This window comes from Ranitomeya imitator, chromosome 1, assembly GCF_032444005.1.
Source record: "Ranitomeya imitator isolate aRanImi1 chromosome 1, aRanImi1.pri, whole genome shotgun sequence".
Classification (NCBI taxonomy): Eukaryota; Metazoa; Chordata; class Amphibia; order Anura; family Dendrobatidae; genus Ranitomeya; species Ranitomeya imitator.
This window is the reverse complement of record NC_091282.1, coordinates 851,575,985-851,597,202: the sequence shown is the minus strand read 5'-3', so window position 1 is coordinate 851,597,202 and position 21,218 is coordinate 851,575,985. Positions and strand designations below refer to the sequence as shown.

Below are 21,218 nucleotides of genomic sequence, written 5' to 3'. Positions count from 1 at the left end.
GCCCACACTGCTAAATACTGCGTGGGCTGCATTATATACTACATGGCTGCTATATACTACGTGGGCAGTACTATATTCAACATGGCTGCTATATACGTGGGCAGTACTATATTCTACATGGCTGCTATATACCACGTGGACAGTACTATATACTACATGGCTGCTATATACTACGTGGACAGTACTATATACTACATAGCTGCTATATACTACGTGGACAGTACTATATACTACATAGCTGCTATATCCTACGTGAGCAGTACTATATACTATATGGCTACTATATACTACGTGGACAGTACTATATACTACATGGCTGCAATATACTACGTGGGCAGTACTATATACTACATAGCTGCTATATACTACGTGGGCAGTACTATATACTACATAGCTGCTATATACTACGTGGGCAGTACTATATGCTACATGGCTGCTATATACTACGTGGGCAGTACTATATATTACATGGCTGCTATATACCACGTGGACAGAACTATATACTACATGGCTGCTATATACTACGTGGACAGTACTATATACTACATAGCTGCTATATACTACGTGAGCAGTACTATATAGTATATGGCTGCTATATACTACGTGGACAGTACTATATACTATATGGCTGCTATATACTACGTGGACAGGACTATATATTACATCGCTGCTATATACTACGTGGGCAGTACTATATACTACATGGCTGCTATAAACTACGTGGGCAGTACTATATACTACATGGCTGCTATATACTATGTGGACAGTACTATATACTACATGGCTGCTATATACTAAGTGGACAGTACTATATACTACATAGCTGCTATATACTACATGAGCAGTACTATATACTACATGGCTGCTATATACTACGTGGACAGGACTATATGTTACATGGCTGCTATATACTACGTGGGCAGTACTATATACTACATGGCTGCTATATACTATGTGGGCAGTACTATAGACTACATAGCTGCTATATACTATGTGGGCAGTACTATATACTATATGGCTGCTATATACTACGTGGACAGGACTATATATTACATGGCTGCTATATACTACGTGGGCAGTACTATATACTACATGGCTGCTATATACTACGTGGGCAGTACTATATACTACATGGCTGCTATATACTATGTGGACAGTACTATATACTACATGGCTGCTATATACTATGTGGACAGTACTATATACTACATGGCTGCTATATACTACGTGGGCAGTACTATATACTACATGGCTGCTATATACTACGTGGACAGTACTATATACTACATGGACAGTACTATATACTACATGGCTGCTATATACTACGTGGACAGTACTATATACTACATGGCTGCTATTTTACTACGTGGGCAGTACTATAGACTACATGGCTGCTATATACTACGTGGGCAGTACTATATACTACATTGATGCTATATACTACGTGGACAGTACTATATACTACATGGCTGCTATATACTACGTGGGCAGTACTATATACTACGTGGCTGCTATATACTACGTTGGCAGTGTTATATACTACATGGCTGCTGTATACTACGTGGGCAGTGCTATATACTACATGGCTGCTATATACTACGTGGGCAGTACTATATACTACATTGATGCTATATACTACGTGGACAGTACTATATACTACGTGGGCAGTACTATATACTACGTGGCTGCTATATACTACGTTGGCAGTGTTATATACTACATGGCTGCTGTATACTACGTGGGCAGTGCTATATACTACATGGCTGCTATATACTACGTGGGCAGTACTATATACTACATGGACAGTACTATATACTACATGGCTGCTATATACTATGTGGCCAGTGTTACATACTATGTGGCCTGTGTTTTGTACTGCGTGGGCTGTGCTATATATTGCGTGGCCTGTGTTTTATACTACGTGACTGCTAAATACTGTGTGGGCTGTGTCATATATTGCGTGGCCTGTATTAACGCATCGGGTATTCTACAATATGTATATAGCAGCCACATACTATATAGCACAGGCCACGTACTATTTGTCTGCTATATACTACATGGCTCATATATACTACGTGGCCTGTGCTATATACTATGTGGCTGCTATATACATACATATTCTAGAATACCCGATGCGTTAGAATCGGGTCACCATCTAGTACATATATGTCTGTATGTGCTGTGTATACCTATGTGTATGTGCCCTGTGTATATATACTGTATATATGTGTATACCTATATATTTGCATGTGCTCTGTGTATACACACACACACATACACACACTTATAGTTGTAAGGGTTAACGCTGCAGCTTATAAAATACAGCGTCACCCGCACGTACACCCAACGGTAAGTCTGGAGCCAACGCTCGTTCCCTCACACACGGGGATTAGCTGCATTAGTTCAGGTTACACGCTACATAAAATGGCGGGGACCCTTTAAACAACTCCGCGCACCAACTTCCCTGGAGTTTGGCGGTTGTCCGGGTTACTACCCTTCCCCCACCCCGAGCCAATCACCTCCTCCCGCCATTGCCGGCGCCAAAGCTCAGTACCCGCCCTGATTCTTGTCAAGGAGACTGAAGCGGAGGGCAGGGACGTAATTTAAAGACACGCCTACCGCGTTAGTCAAGATGACGAACGTGATGACGTCAGTCAGTTGTAGCCAATGAAAATGTGATAGGTGAGAGAGTTGGGAGTGGAACGTTGGCTGGTGACGTCAGAGGGAGAGGATAGCAACAGTTGCCTTGAGACCCCCGGCGCCATAGTGACTGTAGCCGTGGAGACTGTTACTTGCCAACCGGAGACACACGATCAGCAGTGGCCGGAGGAACAACCCGGGGACCGCGGGGCCACAAGTTTCACATCACCACGCAGCTAACCGCACGGGGAGCCGGAGCCAGGTGAAGCGCTCACCGTACAGCCCCTACTGCGGCGGGGATGGGGGAGGAAGGTCGGCCACGGAAGTGGAGGGGTCGTGTAGTGCTCAAGAAGTGGCTGCAGAGCCGGGCATAGGAACCCTCCAGTGGCTAGCTATATCCATACGTGTGTGTGTATATATATGTATAGTTATGTGTGTGTATGTATAGTCTTATATGTATGCGTGTGTGTGTATAGTTGTGTGTGTGTGTGTGTGTGTGTGTGTATATATATATATATATATATATATATATATATATATATATAATATGTGCGTGTAGTCATATGTGTGTGTGTATAGTTGTGTGTGTGTGTGTGTACATATATGTTATATCTATCTTCAAGTGTATGTGTATATATATATATATATATATATATATATATATATATATATATATATATATATATATATATATAATGTGTGTATAGTCATATATGTGTCATGTGTATGTATCGCCATACCTATGTATGTGTGCACGTATAGTCATATATATAGTACATACCCACGGTTTGCACACACCTTCTCATTTAAGGATTTTTCTGTATTTTCATGACTATGAAAGTTGTACATTCACATTGAAGGCATCAAAACTATGAATTAACACATGTGGAATTAAATACTTAACAAAAAAGTGTGAAACAACTGAAATTATGTCTTATATTCTAGGTTCTTCACAGCAGCCACCTTTTGCTTTGATGACTGCTTTGCACACTCTTGGCATTCTCTTGATGAGCTTCACAAGTCACCGGGAATGGTTTTCACTTCACAGGTGTGCCCTGTCAGGTTTAATAAGTGGGATTTCTTGCCTTATAAATGGGCTTGGGACCATCAGTTGTGTTTTGCAGAAGTCTGGTGGATACACAGCTGATAGTCCTACTGAATAGACTGTTAGAATTTCTATTATGGCAAGAAAAAAGCAGCTAAGAAAAAAGGAGTGGTCATCATTACTTTAAGAAATGAAGGTCAGTCAGTCCCAAAAATTGGGCAAACTTTGAAAGTGTCCCCAAGTGCAGTGGCAAAAACCATCAAGCGCTACAAAGAAACTGGCTCACTTGAGGATCGCCCCAGGAAAGGAAGACCAAGAGTCACCTCTTCTTCTGAGGAGAAGTTTATCCAAGTCTCCAGCCTCAGAAATCGCAGGTTAACAGCAGCTCAGATTAGAGACCAGGTCAATGCCACACAGAGTTCTAGCAGCAGACACATCTCTACCACTGTTAAGAGGACACTGTGTGCAGCAGGCCTTCATGGTAAAATAGCTGCTAGGAAACCACTGCTAAGGACAGGCAACAAGCAGAAGAGACTTGTTTAGGCTAAAGAACACAAAGAATGGACATTAGACCAGTGGAAATCTGTGCTTTGGTCTGATGAGTTCAAATTTGAGATCTTTGGTTCCAACCACCGTGTCTTTGTGCAACGCAGAAAAGGTGAACGGATGGACTCTACATGCCTGGTTCCCACCGTGAAGCATGGAGGAGGAGGTGTGGGGGTGCTTTGCTGGTGACACTGTTGGGGATTTATTCAAAATTGAAGGCATACTGAACCAGCATGGCCACCACAGCATCTTGCAGCGGCATGCTATTCCATCCGGTTTGCGTTTAGTTGGACCATCATTAATTTTTCAACAGGACAATGACCTCAAACACACATCCAGGCTGTGTAGGGGCTATTTGACCAAGAAGGAGAGTGATGGGGTGCTACGCCAGATGACCTGGCCTCCACAGTCACCAGACCGGAACCCAATCGAGATGGTTTGGGGTGAGCTGGACCGCAGAGTGAAGGCAAAAGGACCAACAAGTGCTAAGCATCTCTGGGAACTCCTTCAAGATTGTTGGAAGACTATTCCCGGTGACTACCTCTTGAAGCTCATCAAGAGAATGCCAAGAGTGTGCAAAGCAGTCATCAAAGCAAAAGGTGGCTACTTTGAAGAACCTAGAATATAAGACATATTTTCAGCTGTTTCACACTTTTTTGTTAAGTATATAATTTCACATGTGTTAATTCATAGTTTTGATGCCTTCAGTGTGAATGTAGAATTTTCATATTCATAAAAATACAGAAAAATCTTTAAATGAGAAGGTGTGTCCAAACTTTTGGTCTGTGCTGTATGTGTGTGTGTATAGTCATGTATGTGTATATACAGATATAAATGTGTTTAGTCATACCTGTGCGGGGGTGTCTCTGCGTGTTTACGGTTATGTGCACATGCAGTTATACGTGTGTGTGATAGAGAGATCTATCTATCGATCTATATATAACACACACACACACACACACACACACACACACACACACACACACACACACACACACACACACACACACACACACACACACACACACACACACACACACACCCCCCCTGTATACAGTTATATGTGCATCTATCTAGTGAGATTGTAGTGTGAGGACAGAACTTTGGTGTCTTGTTGCTGTGCTGAAGTTTAGCAGTTTCCATAGAAACCCTTCGATGAGATGCGGGTGATGCCCGGCTCTCCATCACACCCCTTCCTATAGCAGTTGTGCTTCCCAGTGACACTGCTCCAGTGTATGCCTCCCAGTGCTGTGGCTGGGGTGCACTGACTTTTCTATGGTGAATGTGCTATAACCTGGTGGTGCCCGGTATGGAGCAGAGGGCACTTGACCATTGCTCCTGTTCTGTGTCGCTCTCCTCTGATCCCCCTGTTGTGTCACCTGGCATCTCCATAGTGCGGTGTATGGCATGTCCAGGGTTAGGTAGGCTTGGCTGCTCCTTCTTGTGTGTGTGTGTATATGTTATATGTAGTGTGGTTGATGGCTTTCACTTACAGACCTGTTATATATCTTCACATGTGTCCTGGACGAACTATATCGCTGTATATTTATTGCTTCCCTCTGTGTTTCCTACCGACGTCTTTATATCTGGAAGGCAGGACTGTTTATTTTTGTTGCCATTGGATACCAAACAGCTGTGCAGCCCTTGCCTTGTACAATCGTATCCACAAAGCAGTTATGTTCCATGTGAAAGTGCACAGAAACGAAACCTCTGCTAGACATATCATTTTATTTACTCCATTGTAAGATCTGGTAATGTCTTGGCTTTCCAGGAGATCTAACCCAGCTCCTGTGACAAGCACTTCTTATCTGTATCTCCTATATGTTGGGTATTTTGCCTGCTTCTACATATATATGCACATAAGGGTAAGTATGCGTATAACGTTTGAGCCCTTTGGTGGTCCATAGTAGTTCATAGAAGTAGGCCCAGTGAAGCCTATCACTGGGGACGTAGTTCCTTCCTCCTCGGAGACAGGTCACTTGTACTCGGCATTGGGCACTCACTACTATACTACTATGATGAGCACGTTGGCATTGTTCTTACACTGTTTCTATAGTTACCACTGCCGGGGCTTTGTTGGAATGAAAAACCGGTGGGCTGAATTTAATGATCAACGTATGTCCCAGGCTTCACCCATTTCCTTTCAATCGGGAATATAAAGAAATACACATTAGATACAAGTTGCCCTGAACCCACCTATTTTGTCTGATATTTTGTCTGTGGACATAAGGATCAGGTGATTGGAATTCTGTCACCCGATCCTTTTATTCAACGTGCATGATAAGCCACTGCCAGGTGATTTTGGCAGAGGGTCTTGTAGAGAGCACAGAAACGGAGGCGAGTGATCCTGTGAATGGTGGAGTCGGACAGAGCAGTCAGCCAAACCATAGTTTGCTCAGCTTAAGGGTTTGTTCTCATGTTGCAGTCTTATAGCACACTGTGTCTCTTCTTGCAGTGGGACTACATGATATGAATACCCAATACTTTGGGGTCCTTATTAAGGAGGTTTATGCTACTTAAAAAGGTTCAGAATAGTTTTGTCTAGGGAACTAATCACTACAGCATTAAAATGGTCGCTGATAAAATCCTGTATGTTGGGATACGTGCCTGTCAGCAGCTCCTCTACTGGGACCTGAGAATACTTATACCATATACTGCCATACAGAATGACAGGGTGAACATCAGTGTGAGCAGCCTTTTCTTACCTCAGCACCCCTGCTATCTCCTGTATCAGATCAGATACACAGTGTGGACAGCAGTGTGAGCAGCCTCTTCTTACCTCAGCACCCTTGCTATCTCCAGTATTAGATCAGAAGCACAGGGTGGACAGCAGTGTGAGCAGCTTCCTCTTACCTCAGCACTCCCACTATTTATTTATTTTACTCACTTTTATAGCGCCATTAATTCCACAGCGCTTTACAAACATTGACACGGTCCTCATTGGGGCTCAGTCTACATTCCCTGTCGGTATGTCCTTGGAATGTGGGAGGAAACCAGAGTACCCTGAGGAAACCCACGCCAACCCAGGGAGCACATGCAAACTCCTTGCAGATGTTGTCCTTGGTGGGATTTGAACCCAGGACCCCAGTGCTGTAAGGTTGCAGTGCTAACCACAGAGGCAGCACAATGGCTCAATCTCCAGTATCCGATCAGACAGACAGGGTGGACAGCAGTGTGAGCAGTCTCTTCTTACCTCGGCACTCTTGGTATCTCCAATAATAACTTTATTTCTATTAAGTCAACACATTCCACAGCACTTTACATTTTAGAGGGGACTTGTATAGACATTACAGAATAACAACAATCACATAAATCAGCAGATACCAAGAGCAGTGAGGGCCCTGCTCGCAAGCCTCCAATCTCTGAAGAAATAGGGGAGACACGAAAGGTGGATGGTAACATTGCTTACATTGTATGGGGTCCAGCCATCAATGTAATAAATGAGGTGTTCATGTAAGAAATATTGGAGTTGGAGGTTTGGTTTATTGAAGATGTTAATCTTAGATCATTAGCAGAATGGAGGGCATGGGAAGGTTGGTAGATGGAATCAGGGGATGAGATGTAGGATGGTGTTGAACCGTGGAGCAATTTGAACCGATGCAATGACTGGAACAGGGTAGAGGCATTGGTGTAACGGTTGGTTGAGGAATATGATCCTGGCTGCTTCATTCCGGACAGATTGGAGGGTTGGGGTAGACCAGACGAGCATGAATAAGGGCTACAGTAAGCGTTTTTTTTTTCAGAATCAAAAGTAAGAAAGTCGAATTCTAGAAATGTTTTTGAGGTGTAGATGACAAAAGTGAGTGATCGGATATGGGGGTTGAATGACAGATCTGAATAAAGTATGACCCCAAGACAGCAGGAATGTTGCTGGGGAGTAATGGTGGTACCTCACACGGAAATGGCAGTCGGTCATAGGTAGGTTAGTGGAGGGAGGAAATGCAAGTTCAGTTTCTGACCGGTTCAGTTTTTGATAAAGGGAGGACATGATGATTGAGACAGCGGTAAGAAAATCGCCAGTGTTTTAATGCAGGTGTGATCTCATGAGTAGATTTGTATAACTGGGAGTCATGAGCATGGAGATAGTACTGGAAAGTGGAAACCAAATCTACTGATTGTTTAATAGCGGCAGTTTGCAAGGAGAAAAGGGCTCATGACTGATCCTTGAGAAACCCCAAAAGTAAAGGGGGGGGGGGGGTGAAAGGAGAGGATGCAGATCCAGCAAAAGATACAGCGAAGGAGAGGTAGGAGGAGAACCAGGAAAGAACGGTGTCCATGAGGCTGATTGAGTGGAGCATAGTGAGGATGAGCAGGTGATCCACAGGGAGTAGTGACCATTAGATTCAGCTGTTAAAGGGAACCTGTCACCCCCCAGGCATTTGTACCCAGAAGAGCCACCTTGTTCAGCAGTAATGCTGCATTCTGACAAGGTGGCTCTTTTAGTTCGGGTCCCTGGCACTGCTGAAATAATCGTTTTTGAAAATTGTCCCTCATACCTCGAATTCGCCAGGGAAGCAGGTCTTTCCCCCCCTAATCCAGACGCCTCCCAGCCGTCAATCATGGCCTCTGGGCACCGCCTCCTCCTTTATTAGCGTTCCCGGTGCCTGCGCTGTAAGTTCGAAGGGCAGCGCAACTGCGCATGCCCGAAAAAAAAAAAAAAAAAAAACCACGGCGCAGGCACCAGGGACGCTAATGAAGGAAGAGAGTTTAGTGAGGGCAGTTTCAGTAGAGTGTAAAGAGTGGAAACCTGATTGTAGAAGGTCAAGAAGACTGACCTGAGATAGCGGAGTTGGCTGCAGTGGACCAAGTGTTGCAGGAGATTAGAGAAAGGTCTATAGTTGGCAGCACAGTTTTGTTCAAAGGATGTTTTTTTTTTTTTTAAGTATTAGATCAGAAAGACAGGGTGGACAGCAGTGTGAGCAGCTTCTTCTTACCTCAGCACTCCTGGTATCTACAATATTAGATCATAAAGACATAGTTGACAGCAAGGTGAGTAGGTTCATTTTTCCTCAGCACCATTGGTGTCTCACACATTGGATCAGAAAGACATGGTGAAGAACAGTGAGCAGCCTCTTCTTGCATCAGCAGAGTGGACAGCAGTGTGCCGCATCTTACCTAAGCACTCCTGGTAATCTCCAATATTAAGTCAGACAGGCTGGGCACCACTGTGAGCAGCCTCTTATTACCCCTGCAGCACAATATTTCCAGAATTAGATCAGACAGAGTGGGCAATAGATGAGCGAATATACTCGTTGCTCGAGATTTCCCGAGCACGCTCGGGTGTCCTCCGAGTATTTTTTAGTGTTCGGAGATTTTCTTCGCCGCAGCTGAATGATTTACATCTGTTAGCCAACATAAGTACATGTGGGGGTTGCCTGGTTGTCAGGGAATCCCCACATGTAATCAAGCTGGCTAACAGATGTAAATCATTCAGCTGAGGTGATGAAAACTAAATCTCCGAGCACTAAAAACTACTCGGAGGACACCCGAGCGTGCTCGGGAAATCTTGAGAAACGAGTATATTCGCTCATCACTAGTGGCCAGTAGTGTGAGCAGCCTCTTCTTACTTTAGAACTCCTCACACATGAAGCAAGTGGGTGGAGCTTCTACTGCACATGCTCACAGGCACAGGCCTTCACACTAGAGGACAAGTTTAGTTCAGTGAAACAAGGACAGCGGCCATTGATAATTCTATAGTGATAATCTCCCTAGACAAAACAATGATGATTTGCCTATTAAGTGTTTAGGGATCTATTTATAATGTCCTTTCCTTTAGTTCTTTATTTTGTCTACTCACAGATAGCCCCTTTAAGCTAGCCGATAGGACAGCACTGAATTATTAGATTACCACTGGATGATCTCTTTAGTAATGCATTAGAACGTTGTGATTTATGACAATTTTTGCTTCCATTTTTGTACAAAACTGGGAGCAAATCCTCAGGTCTTAATTCATGAAGACTGGCATTTTCCCAATCTTATTGAGGTGTGCAGGAATAAAATGCGGTGAATTCATTAAGAGGAACACTCCACTTAATAAATTCAGTGCATCTCCTCATCAGTGGTGTGGACCTTATCAGAAATGTTATTTTAGTCTGTGACCAGACTAATATTTTTTAGCAAGGAATGTCGCCGCATTTTGTTAGGTGGGCATTACCATGCCCTGTCCTGCCTCGGGGGTCTCCCCAGCTGCCCCTACTTTGTTGGAACTTATTTAAAAAAAAAAGTTTGCTTTGCGCAAAGCAATTGCAAACTTTCAAAGTGTTTTACGGTTGTAGACTTTTTGATGAAATGGGGCTTCAGTGCAAAAATTACATCAAAGCTGTCACATCATCACACTCTGTGCATACACCCTCAACCTGCTCCAGTCATACAACTGCGCAGTTAGGGGTAGGATTCAGCCGAAGCTGTTTTCTCAGGGAGGAACACATTACCGTATGCAAGTTTTAGTTGATGTTCACCTCAATTGCACATTATTGTGTCTGATAGGTGACCACCTACTACACAGTAAGGGTATGTGTCCACGTTCAGGATTTGGTCAGGATTTTACATCAGTATTTGTAAGCCAAAACCAGGAGTGGATGATAAATGCAGAAGTGGAGCATATGTTTCTATTATACTTTTCCACTAATTATTCCACTCCTGGTTTTGGCTTACAAATACTGATGAAAAATCCTGACCAAATCCTGATGCAATCCTGAACGTGGACACATACCATAAGGCTACTTTCACACATCAGGCTTTTTGTTTCAGGCACAATCCGGTAATTTAAAAAAAAAAAAGGATCCGTGTTTTTTTACGCCGGATCCATTTATTTCCCCCCATAGAGTTGTATTAGCGCTGGATTGTGCCTGATGGCCACACGTTTCATCCGTGGTGTTTTTTTTTTTTTTTAGCCGGATCAGTCCAAATAGTCTCTTTTCCGGCGGACGGACAAAACGTTCACTGCAACGTTTTTGTTCCCTCTCCCTCTCCCATCATTATACAACGTGTAAAGGGCCATTTAATAGCTTTTATTGGGCCTTCAGAACTCGTATAGAGGCGCACGTACTTTTGTTCTTTTAAAATGTGACGAGAGAAGTGTCACGTTCCGTCTGACACCGTAGAGCTGCGAAGTATGGCTGCACAAGACGTTCCCACAGTGAGCTTAAAGGTACCATTACACTAAATGACTTACCAACGATCACGACCAGCGATACGACCTGGCCGTGATCATTGGTAAGTCACACACAGACAGCTCTCCAGCGACCAACGATCAGGGGAAAGACTGAAACGATGCCGAAGTCCCCGGGTAACCAGGATAAATATCGGGTTACTAAGCGCAGGGCCGCGCTTAGTAACCCGTAATGTACCCTGGTTACCATTGTAAAAGTTAAAAACAAAAAAAAAAACCGTACATACTCACATTCCGATGTCTGTCACGTCCCCCGGCGTCAGCTTCCCGCACTAACTGTCAGCGCCGGCCGTAAAGCAGAGCACAGCGGTGACGTCACCGCTGTGCTCTGTTTTCCTATCGCCACGACAGCACCTCTACGAGAGAGGGGATCCGCCCACCTTCCGGACAGGAACCTACAGAATTTAAAGGGGCGGTCCCCCTCACCACTCCAGTTTGGGTTCCTGTCCGGACGGCGGGAGCCTGCAGCAGCAGTCTTACCCGGGCCTCCATGCCTCCGCGCGGTGTCTGTTAGGAACGGCGGAATCGGGGGCTCGGAAGCAGGGTCGGGGGTGTCCTGCGTGCAGACCCCCCCTCGTCTGGCCGTGAGGAGCGCGTCCCAGGAGTCGGGCAGTGCCGTCCTGGTCCGCGGTGAAGCGCGGTGTGCAGCGTCCACACCGGCGCTGGTGAACCCGGAAGTAGTTGATACGCTTCCGGGGTAAGCCGGGGGAGGAGCGCTGCAGCGCTGTAAAAGAGCGACGCTGATGGTAGGAGGCGCGCAACCATGTCCTCAGTAGGGGACGCCGAGCACCCTCATGGAGAGGGAACGGAACACATCAGTGGATTCATTAAAATTGGCGGCAAGATCAGCAGGTCTCTCAAATGCTGCTCGCCGTGCCTTATGGCTTAAGACCTGGAAAGGGGATGCCCAGGCGAAAGCTAAACTGTGTACAATACCGTGTAGGGGTGAGTACCTGTTTGGCCCGGTATTGGATGATATCCTGGCTAAGGCTGAGGATAGGAAGAAAGGTTTTCCTAAAGCTTTCAATCCTACCTTTAGGAATACCTTCAGGAGACGCTTCCAATACAGAAGACCCTACCAAAACCGAGACTGGGAACCATCAGACCCGAAAAAGAAAGGTTCGGACTTTAATGCTTCAACATCTTCCTCAAGAAGAAGAAGGAATTATCGTTAATAATGATCTTCCAGTAGGGGGCAGATTAAATTACTTTTATGCTCAATGGGCCAAAATAACTTCGAGCAATTGGGTTCTGGGTATAATTAATTCAGGGTTAAAATTAGAGTTCCGGGAAAGACCTTCTGAATTTTATATCTTGACTGCCCCTGATTCCTTAGACCAACAAAAGGCCCTTGAAAAAGAGGTCCAAATGTTAAGACGGAAGAAAGTCATAGTGGAGGTTCCAAAACATCAGCAGGGGAAAGGGTTCTATTCCCCTTTATTTTTAATCTCCAAGCCAGATGGATCCTTTCGAACCATCATAAACTTACGGAGATTGAACAAACATCTAGAGTATCATGCCTTTAAGATGGAGTCTATTAAAACGGCAACTAAACTTCTCTTTCCCAGATGTTATATGACAGTCCTGGATTTAAAAGATGCGTATTACCGTCTGCCCATTCACCAGGATCATCAACAATTCCTCAGAATGGCGGTGCGCTTAAACGACCAGGTCAGACACTTTCAGTTTGCTGCAATGCCCTTTGGTCTATCTATGGCACCGAGGGTGTTTACTAAAGTCATGGCAGAAGTAATGGCCTATGTCAGAGAACAGGATACGTTAATTATACCCTACTTGGATGACTTCCTGGTAGTGGGAAATTCTTTTTGCCAGTGTAGTACTCGCCTAAATCATGTAATATCTTCCTTACAGGACTTGGGTTGGATAGTCAATATGGAAAAGTCAAGACTCGAACCATCAACGACTCAGACTTTCCTAGGTATTCTGCTGGATTCGGAAGTGCAACAGTGTTTCCTTCCGGATGAGAAAAAGCAGAGGATTGTGCACAAAGTCAGTACGGTAACAAAGAAGCCAGATCTGACTTTAAGAGACGCTATGTCCCTTCTGGGATCCCTAACGTCCTGCATACCAGCCGTCCAGTGGGCTCAATTCCACACTCGAGTGTTGCAGGCCCAAGTCTTGGATACAGAAAGGAGTCTTCAAGGGCAATTAGGCGGAAGACTCAGGCTGTCCACCGCCACTCTACACAGTCTGAGATGGTGGTTGAACAGAAGACATTTAGGAAAAGGAGTACGCTGGAGTATAGTACCAGACAACACGGTCACAACCGATGCCAGTCCTATAGGTTGGGGAGCTCACATAGGAGATGTCTGGACTCAAGGGCAATGGTCTCTCTTAGAGGCTCAAGAGTCCTCAAACTGGAAGGAGCTCACGGCAGTAAAGAAAGCCTTACTCAGGTTGCTTCCATCTCTGCAGGATTCACATGTAAGAATCCAGACAGACAACACAACAGTAGTGGCGTATCTCAACCATCAAGGGGGTACAAGGTCAAGATCCCTAATGAACACCGCTACAGACATACTAGAAATAGCCGAAGCCCACTTTCGCTCTCTATCAGCTGTGCACATTCGGGGAGAGCTCAACACAGAGGCAGATTACCTCAGCCGTCATTCTCTACGTCAGGGAGAATGGGTTCTAGATCGACGGGTGTTCAGACAAATAGTGGACCTGTGGGGTTTGCCAGTAATCGATCTATTCGCAACGAGAGAAAACAGGCAGACCAGGAAGTTCGCTTCTCTTCGGGTGGCGGACAAGCCCTGTATAATAGACTCCCTTCAAATACACTGGAATTTTCCTCTAGCTTACGCGTTCCCTCCAATGTGTCTGATCCCGTTAGTCCTCAGGAAGATCAGGGAGGACAGGGCGAGAGTGATCCTGATTGCCCCCTTTTGGCCCAGGAGGGCATGGTTCTCGTTACTCAGGGCAATGTCTGTGTCCGACGCCTGGGTACTGCCGACCAGCCCGGAGCTTCTTTCTCAGGGTCCATTCAGTTACCCCAATGTGGAATCCCTGCATCTGACGGCGTGGAATTTGAGAGGGAGTTATTGAGGAGAAGAGGGTTTTCAGAGGCTCTCATATCTACCCTTTTAAATAGTCGGAAGGAAGTCACCACTAAGATCTATGCTAAAACTTGGGAAAAGTTCCTTGCCTTCTACCAAAATCCCTTTTCTGGCAAGGTTCCAATTCCGGCTATTCTGGAGTTTTTACAGAAAGGCCGAGAATTGGGCTTGGCGGTAAATACCCTTAGAGTCCAAGTATCAGCTTTGGGAGCGTTATATAACAGTGATGTGGCGGGAAATAGATGGGTTTCCCGATTTATCAGGGCCACTGAACGTAGTAAACCAGTGTATATTCCTAGATTACCACCATGGGATCTAAATTTGATTTTAGACGCCTTAACAGAAGCCCCCTTTGAGCCAATAGATTCTGTCTCCATTAAAAATTTAACTTTAAAAACAGCCTTCCTAGTAGCCCTGACCTCTGCTAGGAGAGTGAGTGACTTACAAGCTTTGTCGATAGACCCTCCTTATTTAATGGTCTTTCAGGATAGGGTAGTGTTAAAACCTGATCGAGCATACCTACCAAAAGTAGCTTCCAAATTTCATAGAAGTCAGGAAATAATTTTACCATCTTTCTGTGACAGTCCGAATTCAGCTGACGAGCAGAAATATCACATGCTAGATGTCAGAAGAACTCTATTAGAGTACCTACATAGAACAGAACCATGGAGGCAGAGTAGGGCTCTGTTTGTTTCCTTTCAGGATCCAAGGAAAGGGGCGAGTGTAACTAAAGCGTCTATCGCCAGATGGATAAGAGATGCCATATATCTTGCTTATACTGCTAAAGGCCAGACACCACCAGATGGCATCAGGGCCCACTCCACTCGAGCCAGGGCCTCATCCTGGGCGGAAAGAGCGGACGTCTCCATAGATGTAATATGTAAGGCGGCAACTTGGTCATCTCCTTCCACCTTTTATAGACATTATCGCCTTGATTTATCTTCAGAGGCCAATTTAGTTTTTGGCCGTACAGTACTTGGTGCTGTAGTCCCTCCCAGGTAATTGATCTTTGAAAATCTCTCGTAGGGGTGCTGTCGTGGCGATAGGAAAACCGGTTTTTACGTACCGGTAATAGGATTTTACGGAGCCACGACAGCACCCGCACATTCCCCCCCGTAGTTATTCACTGGTTTCTGCACCCTTTGGGGAAAGTGTGTTTGTTAAAAAATCACTCTTTAGTAGGTGATGGTATTTAGTAATGTTTAAGTATATATGTTTATGTACTAACTCAATGGCGGTGTCCCTTATACTCTGAAACACAAACTGGAGTGGTGAGGGGGACCGCCCCTTTAAATTCTGTAGGTTCCTGTCCGGAAGGTGGGCGGATCCCCTCTCTCGTAGGGGTGCTGTCGTGGCTCCGTAAAATCCTATTACCGGTACGTAAAAACCGGTTTTACGGCCGGCCGGCGCACAGTCAGTGCGGGAAGCTGACGCCGGGGGAAGTGACAGACATCGGAATGTGAGTATGTACTGTTTTTTGTTTTTAACTTTTACAATGGTAACCAGGGTAAATATCGGGTTACTAAGAGCGGCCCTGCGCTTATTAACCCGATATTTACCCTGGTTACCAGTGAACACATCGCTGGATCGGCGTCGCACACACCGATTCAGCGATTTACAGCGGGTGATCAGCGACCAAAAAAAAAGGTCCTGATCATTCCCCAACGACCAACGATCTCCCAGCAGGGGCCTGATCGTTGGTCGCTGTCACGCATAACGATTTTGTTAACGATATAGTTGCTACGTCACAAAAAGCAACAATATCGTTAACGAAATCGTTGTGTGAAGGTACCTTTAGGCCGAGTGTACACACAGCTTGTAAGACAAGACGTTTCCGGCTCCTCGGCTCCTCAGGGCTTAACTGATGGCAGAGCTGGCACTGAGGTGAGGGCAGGATGAGATGAGTTAGCACTTTTATTACATTTCTTGTGTTCGCTATTGAGGTAGAAGACAGATTTTTCGATTAAGTACAGGGGCAGAATCCAGGATTTATGCAGTGGTCTTTACGGCCTACTACATGGACACTCTGACCTTGGAGTCAGGATCAAAGGCTGGCATGTACATCAATTGATTAATCTTGGGCCACTTTCCACATGTAGTGCTTAGTTCCATACATTAGCTATCATTTGCATAGCATAGTAGCTGTGTATCTGGTTGAATGTCTGTACATACGGTCACGCTGCAGTGTTTGCTTGCTGTCCGCACTATGTGCAGCGTATATCTATTTGCAGATCTGAAATGAGACCGTTGTCATTTAAGCCAGCAGGACATTTCGGTCTACCCATCACTCCTGGTTGGCCTTATTGTCGGAGACAGCTGTGGGCACATACCTAAGCAGATGCCTCATTATCACGTTTCAGGGAGTATAATCAATATGGTCATGATTTTGTCCGTCCAGTTGTGGTATAGTATATGTTGACGAAGAAAACCGTATCTCAAGGGGATACATTAGTCTTGGTAATATGATCCGTTTGGATGTAGTCAGGGTCACGTGGGAGGTCTTGTGGGATATCAGGTGCAGCTTCTTTTACTAGAGTATTGACCACCAGTAACCCAACGTGGTTCTACCATAACTCCCCCTCGTATTGCTCAGTCCTTGAACATAAGTAAGATTGGCATGTCCACGTGGTGGACCTCTTCATGCTGTTTTCTACCCTTCTCTTTAGTTCTACATACCATACACTATATGATCGATACGTCAGTTCTCCATGTCTTTTGTTACTGTAACTCTTCTAAAAGGGTTAAGGTCCTTGTGGACTGATATTTGTTTTTCCTGAAGATCCGAGCTTTAAACCTCCTCCGCGCCACCTGTATCCTGATGCCTCCAGGCGCTATTTAAAATACGCCGGCATCACTCTGTTTTCATATTTAACTCTGGTCTCCTTGGTTCCCACACTAAACACAAGGGGACTTCCCATAAACCTCGTCGAGCAGAGACACCTACTGGTTAGAGGAACACGGTTAGATTAAGCTTTTCTTTACTCCCCCTTAAACACATTTAACTTCTAAATCTGACTGTGGAATTTTTTGCCTGGCATGGAGGCGAGCGTATTTTTAAATCTGACTCCACACTGCTTGATTAAAGGGACAGGCCTGCAATGCCTTACTGTGCCGTGTTATCAGACTGATCTCGTCCATAAATTACCGGCAATGAATACCGGTGATAATATTGCTGAAACGCTGGCATGACGTGGCGATCAGCAGTGACCGGTGGGCAGACATTTGCCCTGCAGATGCACTAGGGTCTGGATGGCACACTTGGTTTCTCCGTTTTTTTGACCATCTTTATTTTCATCTTTTATCTTTATTATCACTGTAATTTTATTTTTAATGATGTTTCTTTACAATATGAATGAGCAGGAGGACAGTAATGACAACGCTAGAGTTGATTAACATCGGGTTGCACGACCACGACAATGTTTGGTCGCTGGACGGGAGCCGTGAGAACCGCTTCTTACTTGGCCTTTCCTTTGATCTCTGCTGTGACATCACATGAGGGTCACAGCACATTGATGACGTCACTCCAGGCCGGCTTATCGAAAGAAGAGATGCTGATGTCGCCTGGTAAGAGGCGGTTCTCATGGCTCCCATCGAGTGACCAGAAATGACTGACATGGCAGATGGACTGGGTCATGTGGATCTATTCACTCAATCTCTAGTTACTACCAACCTACTTCTGTAGTAGTCAAATGTATAGTCAAGGGTACTTTTTTTTAAAGATTAATACAGTAGTATCTGTTGTGTGTTTTTTGTATTTTTTTGGGGGTAGAGAATGCTAATAACAAGCAGGGTGGTTCTCTGTGGTTTCCTTGTGACCCTTCTGTGCTCTGAGCTGAGTCACTGGCCTGTTCCTCATTAAAAGGAAATGTTCGTTATATGAAGAAAAACTTAAACTGCCAAATATAAGCAGATTCGACCACAAATTAACTCAAAAGACTCGAATTCTTGATCTTAAGGCATGCTTATTTGGACGCTTAATGCATGGGTTCTTTCTATTAAATAGTATTCTGTGTACCATTAGATCATTATACATACTCTTATTACAAAACATTAGTGTCTGTATAAATATATTAAATAAAAGCACTGCAAATTATGTCTGTGGAAAGTGTTTGAATGGCATCTACTGTATATCACTCCATTGCATGAGCTAGTTAATATCCAGGTTATTCAACTTTGACCTTTTGAGCTGACCTTTTACACACCAACCTCCAAATATTATTAATGGTGTTTTCCCAATATTACAACTATTGTCATGATATGGAGTTGATTTCTTTATGACCCCAAAGTGATTCACTAGCAGCACGTTCTGTATCCGTGAGTTCGGAAGTGCATACAGCTCCTCGGCCTCACTCTGCAGTCCCTTACTCTTCTGGCTTATTGACAGGTCTTTGGCTCTCATACAGTGAATGCGGCCTGAGGCTGCAGAGCTGTAAGTGCGTTGTCACATATATACACAACTTCGAAATGAAATGTCTCACTGCTTACGGTCATAAAGGGATCAAGTTTGGGGGAGTATATGTTTTTGATAGGTTCCCTTTAGCACCAAAAAGTGTTTCTATCAAAATACTAAAACTGTAGTTTTTTTTTCTGACACTTCGGTGGATCTATTTACTAATGAAAGTGTTTTAATTAAACCATTTGTATGCAGTGCTCAATTCACACCCAACTCTGAAATGATGGATACTTGGTTCTTCAATAATCTTATTTAATGCATTGGAAGTATCGTGTAACAGGGAGCGGACTACCTGGTATTTCCCCAGGCTGGTAGCATCATGGCATCCATCTATACATCAAATATTCATTGCAACATCAGCCTTTACTGTGCATTATTTACTAGTAGCCATATTCGATTGCTGCACTCGCATTATTGGAGCATCGTTGAGTTTTCGGATTTCCATATTATCCATGTGACGCCTACAGAATGCCCATCGCTCCTTCTAGTGGATGTGACTGCCCATCGCTCCTTCTAGTGGATGTGACTGCCCATCGCTCCTTCTAGTGGATGTGACTGCCCATCGCTCCTTCTAGTGGATGTGACTGTCCATCGCTCCTTCTAGTGGATGTCAATGTCCATCGCTCCTGCTGGTAGATGTGACTGTCCATCGCTCCTGCTAGTGGATGTGACTGTCCATCGCTCCCGCTGGTGGATGTGACTGCCCATCGCTCCTGCTGGTGGATGTGACTGTCCATCGCTCCTGCTGGTGGATGTGACTGTCCATCGCTCCTTCTAGTGGATGTGACTGTCCATCGCTCCTGCTGGTGAATGTGACTGCCCATCGCTCCTGCTGGTGGATGTGACTGTCCATCGCTCCCGCTGGTGGATGTGACTGTCCATCGCTCCCGCTGGTGGATGTGACTGTCCATCGCTCCCGCTGGTGGATGTGACTGTCCATCGCTCCCGCTGGTGGATGTGACTGTCCATCGCTCCCGCTGGTGGATGTGACTGCCCATCGCTCCTGCTGGTGGATGTGACTGTCCATCGCTCCTGCTGGTAGATGTGACTGTCCATTGCTCCTGCTTGTGGGTGTGAATGTGGTTGGGAGCACCGGCAGGAGGTAAAAGGAGAAAGAGAAGTTCTTCTGCGTAGGTGGCCACAATCTTGAAGGTCAGCAATGACTGTTAGTAAAGCGGCCTTTACAAAATAATATTTTAAACGTATTTTTTTTTTTATATGGGATTCTGAAATATGCATATCAGACGTGGTGTTTTAGATGGGAGGTGACACACTTCATGAGGGTGACCGGCTTTAGAAAATCCTTTGCCAAAAATCCTCTCAGGGAATTGTGATTTAGGCCAGGTTCAGATAAGAGTGTTTTCGGTCAGTGTGTTGTCCACAATGGACTCCACACCGATTCCTGCCTGCCGGTGTACAAGTGCACATTAGCACACGGGATGGACTACTCTTTAGAGATGAGAAGAGGGCATCTAATGACACAAAGCTCCATGATGCAGCCAAGTTCACAGAGCTGCACACAGGATGCCTTGTCTGAACCCGGTCTTGGACAAGAGCAACCAGTGTGTTCGCCCATTGTATGAACGTCCATTTGAACCCTTCAATGATTCAGTAGCTTATAAAATAATGTCAATATATTCACGTTAGACTAGGCACTGATCTGCTGTACCTGGCAGCGACTGCTACACATCGAACTGAGCAGTGCTGTTCAACGCCATTCAATGTTTACATCCAGCTGCCGCTAGGGTTGAGATCAGTGAATTGCTGGGGGTCCTGATCCTACTAATCTGAAATTGATTAACCATCCTAAGTACAGGTCATCAATATTACATGCTCAGATATTTTTAAAGGGAGTCCGTCACAATGTTTTTGCCACCTAACCTGAGAGCCCCATGTTGTAGGTGCATAGATATTGTTTCCAGCGATGTACCACTTACTTGGCTTTCTGTAGTTTTGATAAAAATCACTGTTTTCTCAGCATAAGAGTAACATGAGAGGAGTATTAAACCTGCTGCGATGTAGTCCTCCTCCATATTCATGCTCTCTGTATAACCCCATCACTGATTGGCAGCTGTCTGCCTATGCACAGTGTACACAAGCATTAGTGTGGGCAGATCTCCGCATTTAAAGAAATGGTAGATCTGCAGCAGATTTAGCAATGTTTTATCAAAACTGCAGCAAGCAGCCCAGTAAGGGGTACATCGATGGAATCGGGGTCTCTGCACCTAAATCAGGCTGCTCCCAAATGGGTTAGCGTAAACCTGGTAACCGCTTCTTTTTAAA

At 44.9% G+C, this 21,218-nt stretch overlaps 1 protein-coding gene across 3 annotated transcripts in view; it reads left to right on the top strand.

Moving 5' to 3' along the window:
- The first annotated feature begins 2,714 nt into the window (after positions 1-2,714).
- RFX2 (regulatory factor X2) overlaps positions 2,715-21,218 on the top strand; it is a 51,267-nt gene continuing 32,763 nt past the window's right edge. Inside the window, exon 1 of one of the 3 annotated variants that reach the window (XM_069741548.1) lies at positions 2,715-2,902. The gene's annotated coding sequence lies outside the window, so the exon portion shown is untranslated. The remainder of the gene's footprint in view (positions 2,903-21,218) is intronic. The other 2 variants (XM_069741527.1, XM_069741537.1) reach the window with 2 other exon arrangements.